At 41.1% G+C, this 22481-nt stretch overlaps 1 protein-coding gene and 1 long non-coding RNA gene across 7 annotated transcripts in view; one reads left to right on the top strand and one right to left on the bottom strand.

Moving 5' to 3' along the window:
- LOC124954070 (glutamate receptor 1) overlaps positions 1 to 22481 on the top strand; it is a 131242-nt gene that overhangs the window by 52420 nt on the left and 56341 nt on the right. The window contains exons 1-2 of one of the 5 annotated variants that reach the window (XM_047506381.1): positions 10137 to 10253; positions 10374 to 10542. The exons of 3 other annotated variants lie outside the window; for them this stretch is intronic. The gene's annotated coding sequence lies outside the window, so the exon portion shown is untranslated. Of the gene's footprint in view, positions 1 to 3872; positions 4004 to 10136; positions 10254 to 10373; positions 10543 to 22481 lie in introns of those variants that run through there. One more of the 5 variants, XM_047506382.1, reaches the window with a different exon arrangement.
- LOC124954082 lies at positions 1996 to 22057 on the bottom strand. Of its 2 annotated transcripts, none has more exons than XR_007102439.1 (4): positions 20579 to 22057; positions 3047 to 3203; positions 2433 to 2935; positions 1996 to 2125 (listed from the first exon to the last, which is right to left on the bottom strand). It is a non-coding gene; the product is annotated as an uncharacterized LOC124954082 (long non-coding RNA). The 2 variants fall into 2 exon arrangements; XR_007102440.1 differs by having other exon boundaries at positions 2588 to 2935.

Here is a 22481-nt window from a genome sequence, read left to right as displayed (position 1 = left end):
TGGTCGAGCAACGATAAAAGCGTGCGTGAAAACTGCGAAAAAGGAACGATAAACGAATGGAGAGTCGAAGGAGAAGCGAGAATAGGGTGACTGGGAGTCGTCGAGGGATGGACCATCTCGAGGGTTTCTAACAGCCGTTGCAATGTGAACTTTAAGGAAAGAAGAAGGGTAGTCGACGTAAAAGCAAGGCTGCTGTTTACCGTTACGACCATAACCGGTGTGTTTACTTTCGCCTTTGGGACGAGTCATAATCGGAAACTTTAGTTGTTGCAAAAGCATTCGGAAAGTTCGCAAAATTCACATTCGAAGATAAATGAAGCGTTAGTATTACTAGTTTTATTTTTTCTCGAATCCTTTTTACGATACGTTCAACGTTCCTTTAAATGATTCGGAAAAGATGTAGCCGTGAATTTATGTAATCGAAAACGTTAGGTTCATTTCGTACCAAGAATGGATGCTCGAGTTCAGTGAGGCGTTACTCGAAGAAAAACAAGGTTCCTTTGAGTTTAGAAGCGTTATCTCACGAAGCAGCGAGTTTATAGCGAGATTCTTCGCACCGAGCTATGCATGCGTCTACGCGTCTCTTATACGTGTCGTCGTGCGTTAGCTTACCGAGGAAAATGGAAAGCGTTACGTAGGTGTGCTTTACGATGCGTTCCGGGAGCGGTTTAACGGTGTGCGTGGATAAAGGGATCGGGATGAAGAAGTAGAAGAGAAAGAAGAAGAAGGAGAAGGAGAATAGAGGCTACTATCCAAGACTGCTCATAACCTCTGGCTATAAAAATATAAGCGAGAATCATCGGCGGATGGGGTTCGTAAAGCCAAGGACGACAGGGATATGCTTTCAAGCTACCTTTTTGCCCGCGAGCCTTCCTTCTTCCCTCTGCGATTCCGTTTGAAACTCTATCCTCGGCGAACGGTCCGCCTAGTGTATATTTACAACGTGGTCGAAAATTGCGATCGATAAATAAAACCGCATTGGCCGCATTTAAGATCTTTCGTTCCTCTCTGCCTAATGTCTCCGTGTTTCGTATTCTTTCTAATTAGTCCTATCGTAAATGCAAAACGTTGCCACGAAAATTCTTTAAATGTCACGGCCTCGTTCGTGCGAAAAAGAAATTAAGAGATTTAAGGGAAACTCAAAGAGAGATATGGAAAACAGAAAAAAATATGTGCCGACGGAAGAGACGAGGAAACATTTTCTCCCTTTCTTCGAATGGCAAAGCTTTCTTCGAAGCTGGTCTTCTTTCTTTTGCCTTCCTGCAAAGTCACGTTCTAAAGTCTTTAGCGATAAAATTAAAGGATTATTTTTTTATCTCGATGATGCGTCTAGACAGTCTGCCATGAAAAAGAATATCTTTTCTGAAAAGTTGAAACTTATTCGTGCTACGTGGAAGAAAAGCAAAATTTCTTTCGCATAATGAGAAATCGAATGGATAATTATCTTTCTTCTGTCTAACCGACAAAATAAGTAGTGTTTGGCACGATGTTCCGATAAGATTTTCGCTCGATGGTTCCGCCTACATCGTTATCATCGTGGTCCTTGCAATTTGCATTATCCAGATGCGATAATGCACGATCGATCTAGAGAGACGCATACTTCCACCTACCTAAACGGGATATTGCTCTCGATAATACGCAGTGATTCTAACGGGGGATAGGGTAAGCACGAAGAGGAAAGTGCTCATGCGCGCGCGCGCGTACTCGCAGAGAGAGAGAGAGAGAGAGAGAGAGAGAGAGAAAGGGGAAGAGAAAATCGAGTACGAAGCCATTTTCACCGCGTGAGTGCGGTTAAGCACCGGTCGATAGTAATTTTCTCTTTTTTGCTTTCTTTCTTTTTCTCTATCCCTTGGCAGGTCGGGAAAGAGGCCGAAGTAAAATCATGAAAATGATCCACCTTTTTCCCGTGACAGGCCGGATTCAATTCCCTCTCTTCTCTCGCCGCGGCGGCACAATTACAATCAACGTAACGACATTTTCTAGAATGTACCTACTCTCTCTCTCTCTCTCACACACGGTTTGACGAGCTCGCTTCATCCACCGCAGTAGCCAGCAGTAAGGCAGACAGCCAGGCAAGCAGCCTAGGTAGATAATCCAAGATTTTTCTTCTTGCGTTTGTGAAATCCTGGAAAATTAGTCGACGTACATATAAATTAATTTCACATAGAATTTTTGTATATATTGCATCTGGATCAGGTAAAAGAGTCTCTTGAAAAAAATCTTCCTACAAGATTTTTTTTCATTATTCTTTTGATACTCAAATTTATTTCGAAATGCTACGGAAAATTAAAAAGTAAGTAATCTTTGGGGCGTACTTTACGCTCGGTGAGAGAAAACAAAGAATAGAAGAATGAAAAAGAAAAAGTAGAAAAAATGAAAAAAGAAAAAGAAAAAGAAAATAAGAGAGACTAGATTCGAAATGCTAATATTACTGTTGTTTCTAGCGTAAGAGAATCGCTCGTTATTCTCTCTTTCTCTCTCCCTTTCGATGCGCGATGTCCGTTAGTTCCAGTCCTGGAAACACGATTTCCGTGGACGTGGAATAACGCAGCAGGCACACGGAATTGTATTTTCGACAGTGGATTACCCTTTCGAGGGCCGGGCTTTCCCTACACTCATCCTTCTCCCCTTTTCTCCCTCTCTCTCTCTCTCTCTCTCTCTCTCTCTCTCCCCCAATTGTGCACTCAACGTTCGTGGTACGAGTGTCTCGGCCGCGATCGTTCCATTTCCGCCTCCATCAGCAACGCCGTTGCTGGTTGCTGTTCGTACCATATCACTGGTAAACGACGGTACCAGTAGTGGTAACTACTTCGAGGTTAGTACTAATGCCGGTAGTACTAGTACCACGACGACAAGTATGACGACGACGATCGACACCAACGGCGGTGCTACTGGTGACCGTTGCAAGTGCGGCTGCTGCTAATTCCTAACGTCCCTATGATTAATAACGAAAATGAATAAAAGACTGTGGAAATCTTAGGACAAAGAAAAGGAATAGAGAGAGGGAGAGAGAGAGAGACAGTTAATATGGAATCTTCTCATTTACCTAGCGCTTTTTAACGTTTCCCACGTTCCACCCATCAACGCCTCTCCTCGTGCCCGAAAGTTACGAGCTTTCTGTTTCCTTTTGCGCCAAGATTCTAATATTCCTTTCATAACTCGCTCGATGAATCACTCGGAAAATGCGCTACGGTCGCGTACACCTGAAATAAATTCGTTAAGAGCGTAAGATATGATATAGAAAGTTGAAGGAATGCTTTTACTTATTCGAACACGATGCTGCGTACATAAAGCTATCTACTCGCTTAGGGATCGATGGAAAAATCGGGTAATCCGTCTGGCACGATTAATACGAGAATGGAATAGAGTGTATTATGGAGGAAGATAGACCGGATGAGCTAGAAAGAAAAAGAGACGAATGATGAAGATAGTGACAGATGCTTTGTTAATGCGATCTCAAAGTTCGTATTTCCACAGATCTTTAAATTAAATGGAGGTGGATCCATTGTTTATAATTTTAAGGAATTTTCAACATAATTGTTTTTTATTTTTTTACTTTTTAATATATAAAAATAGAAGAATACGTCACGAGACTCGGAGTTTTCCTGCCATTTAAAAATTCTTTCCTGTTGGACGTGATTACACTTAACGCGTGCCATATCCAACGGTTAGAACAGATACAGAGAGAGAGAGAGAGAGAGAGAGAGAGAGAGAGAGAAGGTGAAAGTCCCTCTGCAGCTATCTCATTCCTCATCCGGAGAATTAATTTATTACGGTGAAAAGAGACCGGAGGTGGGAGTGTTTGTCTCGCGCTAACGTTAACTCTCCTAATGGGTAACAATGTTTGCAGGGACCATCACGGACGATGGAGCGGGAAAAGTGTGCGCGGTGGAGTTAGAGGGTGCGACGGGCGAGAGCGAAGACTGATGGAGTTTTTTATACGGACTGACCTAATTAATATGTGAGAAATAAGCGCGAAACTACGCGCACAAAGTGCACGACGGTAGGTCGAGATTTTCCAAATGTTTGTCCCAATGTTACCGACCCTTTTTTTTCTTCTTCTTTTTTTTCCCTTTTTGTTCTATTCCCTTCTATCTCAAATATTTCAATAGTCTATTCTAATTTCGTTCGGTAGAGATTACGACGTTTTGAAGCAAAGTGTTTCTCCTCTTTCTTTCGTCTCCCGAAACATCCGAAACAAAGCGAAAGCTTTTCGGTAGTCGATAGATATTTTATTCGTCGACTGAACCACGACGAGAGAATTTCAGTGACGCGAGATCATGCAAATTGCATCGGAAGCGCACCGGCCGACATACGTTGCGGAGCTTAAAATATGAAGGACATTTTGTTTGCACGAACAAAATCGATTACCCATTTACTCGCCAGCAGCCTGTTTCTCGATGAGAGTCTCACAATCGAAAGTTCGTCGCTTAATACGTGCTATATCGCGATCGGTTTCAATGAGATTGCTTACTTTCAACGGGAGAACGATTTTCAAAAACAAAAGATCCCTTGCGTAAAAGTCTATATATACATATATATTCGTATTTATTTATTCGCTCGATAAACTTGTCAAAATCAAAAAACGGACGATGAGTGATTCTCTTCGAAGATCGCCATAAAATTGACGATAACGGACGGATTTCCGAGGAATCGTTACTCTCGAATCTGAAACATTGTAAACGCGTCATAAATTTCATGCCCTGTTTCTCACCTGATCGCCGGGAGAGCGTAAAACGCGACTAAAAAGAAAGCTGCGCAGCCGTGAATGCACGTTCGATAAAGCATAGCCGCCGTGAAAACGCGCGCGCGACGCTTTGTCCCTCTTTCCCTCCTTGTAAATCCCTCTTCGACTACCACTACCATCTCATATCTTTTCTTGACTCTTGGAGGGATCTTGCAAATCATAACGCGGACATTGCGTAAGAGGAGGGTGGCTTGTTGTTCGCACGAAAGTGATCGGGCGCAATGCAAGAGAGGGAGAAAGGAAAAGAAAGATAGACCCAAACGTCCTCACTGAATTTTATGTCGTTTCCACCATTCGGTGGCTTCCATTTCCAGTTCGGCGCTAGCGGCGATCGTAATTCAAACACGATCTAGGATATAGAGAACGAACGAACGAACGAACGAACGAACGAACGAACGAACGAACGAACAAACGTCGTCGTCTCCGTTTGCTTCCTCTCTTACTTCCACCTCTTCACGGTTTTCTCGCTCGTAACTCATGTCGACTCTTGGTACGTGGTTTCCTCTTCCTCGTACCTCCGATTTTTCCTCCGATAAATTCGACATTTGTTTCAACTTTTGTATCTACCTCTCTATAGAGACTCTCTCTCTCTCTCTGTCTCGCTGTTTATCTATCCTATCCATTTATTTCTCTATCTCTTGGCCATATAGAAACGTTTGCTCTATTCGCGGTAATCAGGCATTGCTCGAATCAGACGCATGTTCTTTATTCCTCTCCCTTTCAACGATTTAGCCTCCCTTTTACATTCGCGTTCCTATCGTTTTTCTGATGGGCCAATGTGCAGCTCGCACTACACTCGAGACTCGTGTCAGACGCACGCGCTCGATGATGGACGCCTGCCATTACTCATCGCGAATATAGACGTACATAGATATAAATGCGCGCACGTTTCTACACGCTAGTTGTAGTAGGGTAAAGCCCGCAGACATATAAATTGGAATTATAAGTAAGAATTATAAGAAGGACGAAAGTACGTGGAATCGAGAAGGTGAACGTTTGATGAACGCGCGTCGTTAAAACCTTGAAAAATACATCGAACGATTTAAGACTTGACAATATTGACAAATATTGTAAAGATTTCCCTTTTATAATATCACTTTTAAGGGTTTACACGGGAAAATGCCCGTGTTCGTTACTCTTCGCTCGTTGATATTTTCCAGAAAATTCAAGGTTTATCGTTTTCGAAAAGTTTCAGGAGTTTCCTGCTTTCTACGGCGACATACATCGTTCTGAGTGCTCGGAGACTCACATATTATACGGAAAATCATAGGAAACGCTTCTATCTCCTCATCGTGGTCGTTTAGTACAGAAACGCATACACGGACATTGCAAGGTTGTGTCCGTGATAGCGCATCCACAGAGCCTTCATAAGTACTCACGACCGCGAATCGTCAGGAACCCCAACGCAAAACTTTGAAAAATATATCGTCGCTTTATTGCCTGCGCGCATCGATGTGGATGAGAGGAGAAAAGGGATGACGAGGCAGGAAAAAGAGAAAAAGAGAACGTCGCTCAAAGTAGAATTATTTATGAATTATTTACGCGTAGGAGACGGGCAGTATGGTTTTGACGTCAACAAAACCAGAAAAAAAGAGAAAAAGTGAAACAAAAAGCAGGAAAAATAAAAAGAAAAAAAAAAAAAGAGAAAGAAAAAAAAGAAGAAAAAAAGAAAATCGTCGACGATTCGTTTTTCTCGTCTGCATATGAGCGTGCGAAGATTTCACTGTGACGTGCTCGTGTTTTGTTTCTTTTTATGTTTTTCTTTACACCGCTCGATGAAATTTGTTTTGACAGGTTCTTTTATTAAAAACTTTTCCACCTACCTCGTACGTAAAAGTAGAAATATACGTTTGTTCGTTGCTTTTCTTCTCTCCCTTTTATTCCATGATAAATATGTAATTACTATACAATCAAAAATATACAGATATTTCTAGGCGTATCTTTGGCGTAGTTTTTTAATTGCGATTCTCTTCTCTCCTTTCGATCATCGACAGGGCGTTGCTTAGCTCACGTGCCTTCTTTTCCATATGCACTGTCGTGAGAATCACGAAACGCTCGTGGAACAACGCGCATTCGGCCAGTGGAAAAAACGAATATCAAACGGTACGGTGGCATTGCCCCAGACCACCTACTCGTACTTTTCTTCTTGTAGAAGAACGTCGCGATTCTCGCCCTGATATCGATATTGGCTCCTACGTATAGAGTACGGTTCGTACGGTTTAAAGTTGAAAAAGTTAAAAAAAAAAGTGCGTGTGTCTGCATATATAAGAAACTTCAATCGAATGTCAGAAACAGTGAAAACATTTGAAAAGTTATCCAAATGCGATAGGAACAGAGAGTATTTCTAATTTAGATAGATAATCTTTAGAATATTTTCATCGTACAAGTTTCATGCCGTTAATCTCTTAGTCTTCTTGGATTTGACGTTCCTGTCGAAGAACCTACGAACCAGGATCCCGCTGTTACTCTCGCCATCCTTGATAGTCGTAAAATTTAATCCAAGTACTTAGACGTGCACGTTGCACGTTCATCAAATTTCCTGGTCCTTTGCTTCACTCGATATTATTATCAACGATATCGAAGACAACCTTGTCTTTATGATCATACCTATGGCATACTTACTAGTTCTCGAGTCGCTTACGAAAACAACGACGTAATGAGAATGTATATGCGTTCATAATCCTTGAAAGTCGCCTTATTATGCAGAAAATAATGGTACCGTGTCGTATGATATATTTATACGAGTATCGATAATAAAGCGACGTTTGCAGCTCCTTCGATCGTGAAAAGTTCGTATGGTCGGAAATAATCTCTTCTCTTAGATGGTCGGCGTAAATCGAAGGTCGAAAAATATGAGTACGTCGTATCTTTAGACCCCGTGTCCTTGGACGTTAACTTGTCTCGCTGTATTTTTACGCCTTGGGGACTCGTTCGAGTGCGGGAATATTAACATAACGAGACAAAATAAAATGATTAAATCAACGAAGATGGAGGATTCTCTAGTTCTCGTTAAAAAAGCAATAAAAATGCAGAAGGAACAAGTATTATTATTTCGAGACTCAAAATATTATTTTAATATTATACTCTGAATGCTTTATAAAATAAAGACAAATAATATAATTGTTCTTGTTTCTGCGAAAAAGCTTTTGCTCGTTTTTTCTTTTTCTTTTTTTTTTTTTTTTTTTTTTTTTTCCCCTACTCAGACGCTGCCCGTATCTATCGGGCAAACGTTTTCGACGATGTCGCACCCTCGCAATCAACGGAGTCAACGCGCGCTAGAAAATCGTATCCCGAAGCTATTCTAGTCGATCGAGAAGAAGCACCCAGTTCGCTCAATCTTCTGCGAAATCGGCAGGCTTTTTCGCTTTTTCACTTTTTCGATTTTCTTTCATTCACCGTTACTTCCTTGTACCCATCTTTCGCTACAAGTTTTCCTGCTTCGTCTACCGACACGTACCGAACGAAAAAGAAGAAGAAAGAAAGAGAATTTCGAATTCGTCCACTCTGGTAATGCTCGCCGAAAGAGGACTGAAAAAGAAAAGTGAAAAAGGAGGAAGAAAGTTTTCGTGTTTCGTTCTCTCTCTCTCTCTCTCTCTCTCTCTCTCTCTTCACTCACGCTGTCTCTCTGTTCTTTTCATCGTCGGAGAAAGTTTTTTCCGAGCGAATATTTCGTTTCGCATCGCCAATCTTATAAATCTGCACTCTTTTCTCCAAGTATCACTCTGTGCTTAATCTTGCAGTTGACTCGTTAAAAAATTTGTTCCTTTGCAAAGTATTAACCAACAAACGACGCATTTCTGATATTTACAAATAACTCGTACGATTGAGGAATCAGATATTTGATGTTCCATTTTTTACAATGTAAAAGTTTTTTCTCGGTCGCTTGGCTTCAAATATTTAACGTTAGAACTATCCTCCACGATTGGATCGAAGATAAAGATTTTAATGGATTTTACTCGATCGCAATTGATGCCTAAGCAAACGAAGTTTAACCGGAGAAAGAAGAAGAAGGGAGAGAGAAAGAGATTGGTCTGACCGATGGATCGATGTCACTTTGATAGTTTCGTCGTCTCCTTCCGATTGCTCGTATCCATACAGAGAGAGAGAGAGAGAGAAGCGAACTCCCTCCGAGACTTTTTACGGTATGTGGACAATGGATCTATCGTTGTTTTCGCAATGAAATGCAGCCAAGATAAGGAAACGAAGGAGTCGATAGTTCGAAGAGGTACGGTGGAAAAATAGGGAGAAAAGTTCCTTCGTTTGAAATCGTATTTTCTTGGATTGGAAGTCGCGGAAATGCACGATTTAAAACGATCGATCGACTTTCCGAATCGGAAAAGAAAGAATCTACCCCTTTCGACCTTCCTCACTCGGAATGTCTCCCAGATTCTATTCCAGATTTAGAAATTACGAATTACGTCGACGGAGAAGGATGTAGAATAGGGCACAAAATTTCACAAACTATCGCCGATAGACGTATTAAATCGTTCGTTCATCATCACCTTTGCTCTTCGTAAAAGGGAAGAAGAGAAACGGTAAGAGACGAGTGGTGAAAGTTGGCTTTGTCGCCTCTATATCATCGGCACGCGGTCGCTAATCTCTCTCGTCGAAAGAAACTTTTCTCCCACGGGAACGGTAAATCAAAAACTTTTAAGGCCACAACGCGCGCACCGTTGTGCGTTGCTAACGCGTTAAAAGACGCCTACGGCCTGTGCCTTTTCTTTTCTTTCTGTTTTTCTCTCGATCGTGTTAACCTTCGATCGTTGATAACGATCCGATTATCGCTTTGCTATCGATATACGCTTCAAAGGAGTCGCGTGAGTTTCTTTGAAAAGTAGTCCGAGACAAAAGATATCTAATAATATAGAGAATATAAGAACGAGAGAAAGAGAAAGAAAAAAGAATCGATAAACTTTCTGCTTTCGTTCGGATAACGAGAGAACATGGGACACGGAGTATATAAAAAGGGGGAATAAGAAGAAGAGGAAAAGAGAAAGAAAAAAAAACTCTTGTTAGTGAGAGAAAGTTGCTGAAGAAAGACGGAAAAGGAAGAAAAGAGAGGGAGAACGAATAGGACTTATTCCGCTTGATCCATCCTACCTACCTACCTACCTACCTACCTACCTACCTATCTACCTACATACATACATACATACGTACGTACTAGTTCTGTTCGATCGACCGTTCGTCAAGGATCTAGTTAGTCGAGCGAACGCGGCCCTATCCGAGGGTTGCTTCGTCGATAAAGAAAGAGAGAGAGAGAGAGAGAGAGAGTTAGTGGCTCGTGCGCGCGCGCGCGCATCCTCGTCTCCTCTACGTGTATACGTATAGCTGGAGGTGGGGGGGAGGGGTAGAGCCACGGCTGGATAAAACCGTCCGCTATATCGTTTGATTCAATATCGCGGCCTCGGAGGATTTATATCGAGGGAAAATTGCGTTAGCAACAGCTGCCGGTGGTAGCCTTCCATATACCTACCTCTTAACGTGCACGAGATCCCGTTACCTTGTAAGACGTGTTAATAAAGCCACAAGCCCGAGAAACACCGAGACGTGCCAACGTGCCCTTCTCTACCGGCTCACGTAAGCCCGTCCATTCAGCGATCTTAAAGTCTTTCCTTCTTTAAAGATTCACCGATGGAAGGAAGGAGGAAGAGAAGACGGCGGTGAAGGGTAGGGACGGTTGGATGGAGATGGCGCAGACGTAACTTCTCTCTTTACGACGATTTACTACTTCCTGAGCGCGTCCCGAGCTTCCGACGATAAACTCTGATGGATTCCCCTATACTGAGTAGAACGTATGATATAAGTACATATTATATTTTACGTTACATAGGTTACGTATTTATTTTTATAGGGTGAACCACGTGATTCGTTAGACGTTTCGAATTATTTATAAAGATTTATTACGGCAAATCTAATGATAAAATAACTATATACCGATATTGTGCGTGTCAAATCTATGTACGCTATATATTAATTTCACGTACGCGTACATAGAGGTTTGCTACAAGTACGTTTTTCTTTTTTTCGATTCGCCGTTATTGCGATAATATACGCAGATATTATTTATTTTCCATCATTTAATCATTCAATTTCGTATTAAATGGATTCCCGTTTCCCTTGGAAACAAAGTAATTTTGATAAAAAAGTAATTCTGTCGAGAATATTTTAATTGCAAACGCGGAACAAATAACCGTATCAATGGCATTTTCAACGGCATTTACTATTCAACTTGACATTTAATTAAAGCGATCGGAATCACTCGTTAAAGCGAACTCGTCCGGGGAGGAAATCATAAAACACGAAGAAAGGAAGAGAGAGAGGGACTTAGTTACTTAGAAAATTCGCAAAGTACCCAGCGGCCCTTTCTGGCGTCAACTTTTCACTTCCGTCTGGGAAAAGGAGGACCGAAGAAAATAAAAAGAGAAAAACAATTTTACATTTCTCCGCGGTTCTCTCCCTTTCCTACTGGAACGGACATCGGGTGATATCGTTAATATTATACTTTCTTAATTCCCTTGAATACAAATGAGAGAAGAACGCCTTTTCTTAGCCCGTCGTTTTACCGCGAAGAAAAGTACTCTCTACTCTTTTAAATTTCGTTGCTTGCTCCAAGATAAAAATATAATACGTTTGAGAATGTTTCCGGTTTTATTATATATAAATAAAATAGTTCAATGAAATGATTAAACATCGGGACAATGACTCACACGATAAAGTACAATTAAAGTACGATATTATTTATTTTTCTTTCTCTTTGCTTCTTCATTTTCTTTTACTTTTGTTTTCCTTAGTAAACGACACGGCAAATCTCACGATTGGTTTTGATATTTTGTCATAAACGTACAAAGTTTTCGCTACGTTAAGTACTACCATCATTCGTTTTAATGTTTCTTCGTGGATACGACGAATGCCAAGTTTCTTCTTTCTGCGAAAGGAAAAACTATCCCCTTTCCTCTTCCGCTTTTTTTTACCTCTCTTTCTTCGCGTTCATGACTAACGTCAGTTCGAATCGTTTCGTCCGACGTGCGTTTCCACTGCGATGATTTCTTCTCGGACATTCTTGCCGTATTAAAAGGAAAATTTTTTATTTTCTTGATCGTATGATCGACGTCGATCGAGGAAAGATTCTTTTTTGTCACGCTAATGGCATATCATCAATTACCAACTATTAGTTGAAGACAATTACTTTGCGAAGCAAAGTAATTTCGGTAAACTTCTATAAGCGATTCTAAAATTCTCTGATTACGCAAACTGTAATGTCATTGATCCCACCGTATTATCGCATCGAATAGTTTTTCTAAACTCGGCAATCGAAGTATCGACATGCCAGAGTTCGATAACAATGGCTAAATCGTTCCTGACCAAACAAATATCCTATCTGTTGGACTTTCGAAAATTCTTTTTAATCTAGACGTCGATCGTGCAGAATCTCAGCCTCTCTCTCTCTCTCTCTCTCTCTCTCTCTCTTTCTTGAAGAGTTCTTTTCTATTTCCATCGATTGTCATTCCTTTTACGACCGATAAGCCGTCCGAGAGACGTACTACTTAACTCTCGATACACAGTTATAAAAGTACGAGTACGAGCGTACATCTCGATTGATATATACGTTACAGAGCGCGATAGTAAAAATAATCATCGCGAATAATTTTATAATCATTCCAAACGTATGCAATTGTCGTATATTTTCCAATTTCTTTTTTTCCAATTTCTCTCGCTAAAGGAACCTTAGGCGAACAGAGAATCGTTAATCGTAGAACCATTCTTTTGCAATTTCTCGATCCCACGATGGTTCTCTCCTTTTCTCGATTCACCTCAAATCGTCTTATGATATTATCGAACCATTCTATACTCTATACTTGAAATATATCGTATTGCGAGTCGAAACTATTCTTATTTCGATGTTAATCCTCAAGGAGATCGTTTTGCTGAACCATATACGATGTTCATACGATTTTCTATGAGAGCTCTGTAAAGACGCGAAGTAAAAAGATAAAATTTATGGAAATTGTTTCGGGCAAAGGGGTGTAGAAATGACGGGCGGTGGGTGGGTGGGGGGTGGGGGGGGGCGAGGGAAAGAGAGAGGAAAGGGAAAAGGAAGATGGGCTAGGATGGCAAATGTAAACGAGCCGGCTATTATCGCGTGGACGAAACTTTATTGTCGGTCCCACTCTATTTACGAGCGTCGTAACCACCGTTTGAGAACAATGCGGACGCACGGTTAAGCACGATCAACGAACGATCGCCGTAACATGGCTGCGTTTACTCCCAATAAAACGAAAACTTTTGTAGAACAAGCCGTAGCATCCATTCTCTCACGCTCTCTTCTTTTTCCTGCATCGTTAAAGAATCGCCATTGTTAAAGAATATTCTGGCCGAGCCTGACGGAGAAATCTCGTTTGGTTACTTTTATCTCGAATCGGGCGATTCAACCTTTATGAATCGTTTCTCGCGTAGAAAAATGAAGAAAAAAATACAAAGAAAAAGAGCAGAAGAAGATGAAGGAAGAGAAAAAATGGATGGAATAATAAAAAGAGTATAAATAAGACACTCCGGGCGATCGTGCCTAAAAAAGGACAAAGTTTACCCCAATAGTAATATTTCTATTCCCATCCTTTCTCTCTTACTCCCACGAACGGGCACCCAAGATTTCACTCTCCCTTTTATTCCAGTTATTTCATATCTTCTTCTCTCATCCTCATTTCTGCTTTCAACCTGAGATAGGTACTGACATAATTTTCTGAGATAGTGCCAGTCCCTTCCTTTCTTCTCCCTACCCCCCCCCCTCTCTCTCTCTCTCTCTCTCTCTCTCTTCCTTCCGGCTTGAAACTCACCGGCCATCTCGTCGTCGGTTTCTTTTTTATTTCTTTTCCACCTCTTCCTTCCTTTTCCATCCCTTTCCTTGCTAAAAGCGAAAGGACTACGTAAGTCAGGCGTTTCGAGCATAACTCTCTGTATCTCTTTTCTTCTTCTTCGTTATTTCTTTATTACTTTTTGCCGAAACGAAAGGATAAGTTTGTATATGTTTGTAAGGGAATTGCAATTCCTAATTCACAACGAAAGTTAAATATTTTTCGTAATAATCAAACTTAAGACCTAGATGGTAATTTGTAGTTAACTAGAAGCTTTTTTCCATTAGATCATTCCTAATTAAATTGCGATCATTTCTTGATTGGGTTCCGAAAAGGAGTCAAAAAAAGTATAAGGAGTTATGTTTGCAATTTCGATACAATCAAATTTCTTTTCTCGATGTCAGAACTTCTTCGAATTCGTCACGTTTCGAAGCTCAAGCGACAAAGATGGAGAAAGGGCAATAAGGGAGGGATGAAGATAGCGGAACCTATATCTTGGAAAAAAAAATGATTTCGCTCGACGTTACGAGCGAAAAATCGTAAAATGGTACGTGTTTCACGTTGCTCGCATAACTTGTACAATATATTCCTTCGAAAGGTAGAAATGTTGTTGCGAGGAATTGGATAGAACACGTAATAAGAAACAAAATCTTCTAAAGCTTTTCGTCCATCGACGCAGGACAAACCTTTAAGACTTTTTCCCGCGAAAGAAGAAAAACATAGGAAGAGAGAGAGAGAGAGAGAGAGAGGAGGGGGTGGGGGGAAATACGAAAGGACTCTTTGCGACTTTTATCGGAAAGTGATATCGGCGAGACCGCAGGCATGGCACTTTCGAAGAACGACTAACAAGTCGGGAAGGTTATGTTCGACTGGCGACTGGGAGGAAAATGGCTTGGAGCTAAGATCGGAAGGAGTAGTAAAAGAAGAAGAAGAAGAAGAAAAAGTGAAAGAAGTGGAAGAAGAAAAACAAGGAAAAAAAAAGTAAAGGAAAGTAGAAGGAAAAGAAAAAGTCAAAGTAAGTAAAGAAAAAAAGAAAAATGTCGATAAGAATAAGGAAAGATAGAAGGGAGAGTTTGAAGAATATCTTGCGTTCCTCTGAAAGACTTTCGGAGAGCGGAGAAAAGAGAGAGAGAGAGAGAGAGAGAGAGAGAGAGAGCGAGCGAGCGAGTGAAAGAGAGATTGTCCGATGACGTCGTCGGCAGCGTCTTGGTCCTTGAGTTTTTCACACTATTTCTCTTCTCTAGTTTCGAGCCTCGTCGTCGTTGCCGTTGTCGACTCTCGTCATCGTCGGTGGTCGAGGAGAACGAAATTGTGCGGGCCAGCCACTGAATCCAACGACATGGAAAAGCCATTCTTCCATGAAAAGAACTCGAAATCGTTCCGTCACTGGCACTACCACCATCGACCCTACCACTACCGAGTGCGTACGACCGACGTAATCCGCGTGCACAGCCCGCATCGTCGAGCCCTCTCTCTCTCTCTCTCTCTCTCTCTCTCTCTTATTTTTCCTCTTGACGTCGACTTCTTTTTTCATCGTAAAACAGCCGGATTTGCCGATAGTTCATCCACTTATCTCTTCTTCTTATCTTCTTATTTCTTCTCCTTTCTCGATTTTTTACCGATCGTTTAGCTGAAATTAATCAAAGATACCTCACAAACAAGTAAAAAACAGGTAGATAGGTAGATATCGTTTTTCCAGTTCCTTTTTCCTTGTTTCTATTAATGGTTGTTTCTATTAACCAAACCGAAACAAAAAGTCTGGCGCAGTGCGTCGATAGGCCCTTGCAAGCCGGCATCCTTTGCGGTTAAGCATTGCAGCCGATGCACTCGAGGTAAGTATGTACGAGGTCGTACTTGGGAGGTTGCATCGTGAGAGGTGAAAGGGAGAGAGAGGGAAAACTGGCAAAGACCGTATAGCGGGGTAGTAACAGCAACAGCAGTAGCAGTAGCAACGGCAGCAACCGGCAAAGCAATAAACCTCCTTTGCTCCGTGCCAGCAGCACGGGCCACTATCCGTTATTACGAAATACTTTACGTATCTCCTCGACGTTTTTATTACCGAGCCGCAAAACCGACGAGGCCATAGGGTGTACGAGCGAAAGCTCCCTGTACTATCGTAGCAATGGCATACGGAGACGCGACTAGTCCTGTCGATCGAAAGAGAAACAGGCTGTGTGTGCGTTTGCAATTCGATTCGAGAGTATCCATTTGCCTTTTCCATTGACCAAAAATCTTTTTTTGCATACTCTTGTAAAACTCTTTCTCTTTTTTCCTTGATCATTCAGGTTTTTTACTTTGTTAAATGAAATCAAACATTTCACAATTTCTCGTTTTATACTTTGAATGGCTCGAAACATGCTAACAATCGCAATTGTCTATATATAGGTATGTATGTCTATATGTATGTAGGCATATATGTGGATATATATATATATATATATATATATATATATATATAACATATATAACAAATATTTACTTAAGCATAGTTACTCGCAATAGCTAACCTCTTCGTGAAGGCTCGCAGGAGCATAGAGTTAGAGAAAGGGATTGGACAAGAGACGCAAGCAATACGAGAGAAAGATTTAACGAAGGGGCGTACAATATTAATAATCGTACGGTGTTATAATGTTTGTCGGTACATCGAAGCTGTATATATGTATGTATGCGTGTATAAATGATGGAAAAAATCTTTGGTTTTACATAAAGCAAGCTGATTGAACGACTCGCGATAGTTTCATAAGGGCGTACAATTTTCGAGAGCAAAGAGAGCTTGAAGTTGGTAGGAGAACGGTGCTCAAAAAAAGAAAAAGCAGAGAGAGAAGGGATGGGAGGGATGGGAAAATGAAAGGAGAGAAGAGGGAAATATTATGACTCGAAGCAGCAGGGGACTGTAATGGATCGTTGCGAACTGCGCACGAGCGTCCAGTCGGCAGTTCCACTTTATAAATCACCACCTGTACTTACGCCCTGAAAAATCGGCTCCAAGGGGGTAAAATGGTCCTGAAGGGACGGAGATTTCGAGAGGGTTGGGTGTTTGTTCGAGAAACCAGGCCGAAATCTTCTTTCTTTTTTCGTTAAGTCATTTTTGTTTGTCGATAATAATGAATAGATAAGTACTTATTAATAAAATATATATTTTCAGAAAATGTATTAGTTAAATTTGTAGGATATTCTACTCGGTCCGTTTGTTTGTTTTTTTTTTTTTTTTTTTTTTTTTTTACGATTACGAGCTCCTTTTAGATTTATATACGGCAGGATAATTCTGAAAGATCTAATCAAATCTTTTTTTACGCGCGTATACAAATACGTTATATAAAAATATCTGTAGACATTTTGAGAGTACGCATATATCAAAAGAAAAGAGATCTTTCGTAGAGTGGAAACATCGGTCATTATTCGAAGGAGCTTTTAAGGCGAGCTCTACCTTACATGATTAAGAAATCCGGTCTCTCTTTGGGTGGCTCTTACTTAACTCAAAGTTTCCTCCCAGACTTAAAGCGTTTAATCTTCCTTCGAGCGCGAAGCTCTCGTACGCGAGCTCGTACCGACTCTATGGACGTTGATGCATGATGCATTCGGGATCGTTGCTTCGTTTGAATGCCGTTGCTTTCTTTCTCGTATTCTCGAATTTGTTAGCGCAAGCACTTGAAGAGCTAAGTGCGGCGACACACGTACACGGGGGCTCTCAGAAACTTTGCAATTTCCTCTAGTTCTTAGGAAGCTACTTTATTATTTATTTTTCATTCGAAATCTTCGTGCCGATGCGAGCGACGCGATATTTTCATTCGCGTTTATTTAGTATAAATATAATATATCCGACGTAGAGGTAGATAAATCGTATAATGTAGCTTAAAGAGCGGTATATAAACGTTCACGATGACGGTTTTCGAAGTAATCAGTAACACGAGGACATCGATATTACTACCTGACACCGAATTGGTAATGAAATAATCAACGAAATTAGAATGCGCCGCGGTCCCGACGTAATTAGGGAGGAACCGCAACGCGATTCAAACGCGATCTCCGAGTTGACGAGGAAGTCCTTTGGTATTTCGCTCACGCATCGCAGTCTATTAGTTAATTATCCCACACGACATAGCTTATCTTGATAGAACGAGTCGTGGTTGAGCTTTACTAGAGAGCTACAATCTGCTCTTTCGATAGGATAACAAGGGTGGGAGATGGAGATAGAGATGGATAGATAGATGAAAATAGAAAGAGAAAGAGAGTGAGAGAGAGAGAGAGAGAGAGAGAGAGAGAGGGAGAGGGAGAGAGAGACAATTGCGCATGTTCGCTTCGCCAGCAGAATTCGACAAATGCGCTTCGTCCACAAACAATGGTCGAAACAACAAATTCGACTGCATGCGTGCGTGCGCGCAAGAGAAACATCGTCGCAGGAATACCAGAGCTGATTAGTATACGTAAAGCCTCTATGAGAATGCCGATAGTTGTGGTATGCCTTTGTGTACTCGGTTTACCTGGATTTTATAGCCAAATTATCAATAATCTCTTCGTAACGATAACTAACTGTGGATTCTGCAGTCGCAATTAGAACAGCACCGGTAAAATTTGTTCGCGCTTTGTTATTAGAATTGTTATTCCCTTTAGATTATTCAACTTGATCCGATGTATGCTAGATGCTTATAAATATCTATTCTCGGATATACAATCTAGGATTGTAATTGTCGTCGATGTTTAACAAAAATATTGGGAAAATAATCGATCTTCGAAGGATCATCTTTCGCGAGGAAGACTAATCAAAAAAAGCCTTCTATCATCGAATAACTTTCTTCTCTCGTTAGCTCTCGAAGTAGTAAACTCAACGTCTTACGCGATATTCGTCTTCGGTCGTGTTCGTTCGAAAGAAATCCAGGGAGAAGGAAAACGATGGATGCTGGCACATTTCTTCTTCGCATAGTCGAAGAGGAAAAAGAGGAGTATAACTGGTAAGGTGGTAGAAAAGGAATTGCTCTAGTGGTGTCAGCACCTCTCTCTCTCTCTCTCTCTCTCTCTCTCTCTCTCTCTCTAATTCTCGATTCTTTTGTCGTCCTTTCGGGAAGCTCTTACAAAATTACCGAAGCGCTTTGTTCGTTTGTTCGTACAGCGAGCAGATCGCCCTTAGCCAAGGATCGTCAGGGCATTAAGATAAAGTGGATTCAATATCTGCACGTGGCTAAGAACTTAATTTAAATCTCTAGGAATATTTTATGGGATACAATATCGATTTACTTTGTGTTACGGATCTCGATCGAGTTATCTAAGCGACGTCCACGAGGAGGACGACTTTTGTCTCGTTTTGACTTTGCCAACGTAAGATTGTCTCTTTCGAAATAAATTCGACGCAAACTAATAATCTGATCTTTTCGAAAAGTTCTTTATAATTCTCTTTCCCCCTGAGAAATATGTGTTTTTCTTCCCTTTTCCATCGTTTGTCTGGAATTTGTCGCAAAACGATCTTCGCAGAAGACGATCGTATCCAATATAGCCAATTTTCCGAGTAATACCGCTAACGTCGCAACAAGTTAATCTCGCGAGCGTGATCAACTTTGGACTTTGGTTTAAGCGAAACGTGAATTTACTACCCTTGATATCGCGAACACACGCGATACAAATTTTAAACGTATGTTTGATAAGGTTGAAGGATATCGCAAAGATCGGCAGATCATTAGGAAAACGCGCTATTATCCTTCCCAAATAATTGTTGGCTGAACGCGAGGCATTCGGAAGGACACGGGTACAAACATCCTATATCTATTGTAGGATGTTGGGAAGAGGTGGAAAAGGGGCGCGAGAGAGGAGAAAGGTAGCTCGACGCACCATAAATATAGATAGTCCGTAGTACCAGAGGCGGTGCTACCCCCCGATAAGGGTTGTATAAGAGAGCGTAGATAACGAGCGACTCCGAGTAATTGAGGCTGAAGCCGAATTAGTTAGAAACAGCAAACGTATTAGTTCGAAACGGGAATCGGTTCCTTCGTCGAGCGACTACGCGATAATATCGACGAAATACGAGAATATCCATATGAGTCGAGCGAGAGAGAAGCTTCGAGGAATTTCCAATTTTCCTCCACGAGAAAGTCGTGGGGTGCGAAAACTTTTATTTAAGATCACCCGTTATTACGTTAGATTTTCGACATCGCATTAACGATATTCGCTGTCAGTTATTTTTGTAGGGAAGACAAATGAAGCACCCTATAGTAATGAGAATTAAGGATTCGTTCCCAGGGAAAGTTTGCATTCGAAGCCACTCGCTCGTTTACATTGTTCCCGATATTCAATTACAAGGCTCCCAACCGTAATCGCGTGAAGGAAGTTAAAGAAACTTTTAATGGTTTGCGATGGCGCGCGGTGCTCCGTCAAAGCTCAGTGTTACGATCGGCAATTGAATTTCCCTGCGGCGCGGTCGCTCGTCCATGGACCATCCAGCACCTCCCTATCTCTTTCTACACATACGTGCGTGCGTGTGTTGTTCCCAATCTATGCTCGGACAAAAATACCGACTCATGATCGTTCTCCAAAATATGTTCCGAGAGCTATTCGGCAGGCCACGTGTAATCGATTAGAGTTAATGCTCCCACGTACCGCCGAGAAACAAAGGTCCGAGAGAGATCAATCGACAAGCACGTAAATACGAATTCAAAAAACCCCGAAATCGAGACAGATCTTTATTTATTTATACGTAAAACCGATAAAATCGGTTTGCAACTTTGATTGCTTGCGATTTGTTTTGTGCCGAAACTGTAATCCCTGTCAAAATTATTTAGCATATATTTGCTAAAGGAATCTCTTATCGTTTTCCTCCCTTATTATTATTAATAAAGTTAATCGATCATTATGATTTAAATAAATATAAGCAAGTGAGAGATTTCAATGTGTTTCTAAGGAAATTGAGAAAGGGCCGATCGATCGAACCGACAATGAAAAGAGTTGAACAGAGAGAAACAACGTACGTACCTGTATAACTACTTACACCTACCTGTGTTTATTTCAGCCCGCGTTGACAGGTGTGGCGCCGCCGCGCGGCTATTGATTGGTGCCCAGTCTCCCCACCACGGCTTCACACTCACATCGATTCCCCTTTCGTATTTCCCTTCTGTACTCCGCTTCGCCGCAATCCTCTACGTGCCCTTCGCTCTCTTTCTCACCCTCTCTCCTTTTCTACCTCTCTTTGGTCTTCATCATCTTCTTTCAACCTTTTCTTCGTCTTCTTTCCGACCTTTCCTTCGATCGCCATTTCCTCCCTTTTCGTTCTCTTCTTTCTCTCTATTTTTCCCTGCTACAGCCAAAGACGGTTGCTTCTTCTTTCTATTATCTTTTTTTTTTTGTCTCCTTTTCCTTTCTTTTTTTCCTTTCTTGCTTCACGCACGATTATCTACCACCCCCGGTCTGAACTTTAAGAGGTTTAGGTAAGATAAATGACGTTTCGAATGACATTACCTTCCAGAAAAAATAATGCTATTATTTGATAATAAGGAAGAACCCATAATCGGTAGGTACTAGTTTCGAAAGTCGATCGATCATCGCACGCAACTCGTTTGTTATTTGCCGAGGTCCTCGCTGATTTTATTTAGAAATCCGTCGCATTTAATTTCATCGAAGCTCACATTGTCAGATAAAAATATTACCTCGTCGTTGCTTGCTAAAAATCAGAGAAAAAGAGAGAAAATTTCAACCATCAACGCGAATTTTTCTCTCGCTATTACAATTCGGTTTCACGATCATGTTTTTCGCCGATCTCTGAATATTCCGAGGTGAAAGCGAGCGCTCATTCAAACGCATCGTTCGTAAAACAATTTTAATTTCAGTCGAAGATATTCACGAACGACACGACCATCGCTTTTCCAACCGATTCGCCCTCTCTCTCCCTCTCTCTCTCTCTCTCTTTTACTTTTGTTTCGACGTATCGCGCTTAGCAAGCGTTTAGATCGAAAGGATCGAGAGAACATTAGAGATCGCTCGGATTCCATCTCGTTATTCGAGGAATTTTAATAGAGCACGTTTGATTGTGCCGTTGGCATACAGAACGCTCGAGGGTGGTGTAAATTGCATGATCAATTGAGACAGACGAACAGACAGAGGGAGTGAGAGAGAGAGAGAGAGAGAAAGAGAGAGTTCTTCAATCGTGAATTTATCTTTGGCAAAAGACTTTTAAAATACATCATTTCGAAAAATCGAAAGTTGGATCCTGCATTACGCAGAGAGAAAAAACTTTTACTCTACGTACATTGATTGTGAAAATTTCGAACAGTTTAAGAGATCTTTCGATAAAGTTGGTTTTATTTGTCGTATACTTGATGAATCAAGTGGACCATTTGTAAGTGATAATCTGTCGATCGCATGCGCAGCCATTGTTTCAAAAACTTGTAGGACGATATAATTTGGATATATTGATAATATCGTAAGGCATAGGCTGTACTTCAAGTTCTAAAAATAATAGCCGTTGTATCGTCGCTCGATACGTTTATAACGCTTTATTACGCCTCAAACTCGTTTTGCTATTTTACCGTTTTTCTCTTATTCTATATCGATTTTCATCTTATTCTCAAAATAATCCGAAACGACGGTACATTCTGCTAAAGCATCTGCGGCTTTTGAATCTAATTTCAAGTTGGTTTTTGTTTTTCGTTTTCAAATACGCTTTATTGTTCAGGAATGAAAATAGTTAAAATTCTTTATTAGACGTGCGTACCTGTTTCGTCTGCGAGACTTTGGCCATTGAAATAAAATTGAAGGAAAATTGAGACGGAGAGAAGAGAAGGAAAAGGAAGCTATAGTAGTCGAGAGAATAGGGCAATAATATCGCATAACGTTTGAGAATGTATATTTTCGTCGGCAGCGCGGAAATTTCTCTCCGTTGGCTCTAACAGGCAACGTTTTTC

Source organism: Vespa velutina, chromosome 14 (genome assembly GCF_912470025.1).
Source record: "Vespa velutina chromosome 14, iVesVel2.1, whole genome shotgun sequence".
Classification (NCBI taxonomy): domain Eukaryota; kingdom Metazoa; phylum Arthropoda; class Insecta; order Hymenoptera; family Vespidae; genus Vespa; species Vespa velutina.
Note: the sequence above shows the minus strand (reverse complement) of the source record. Positions and strands in the feature narration are given on the sequence as shown.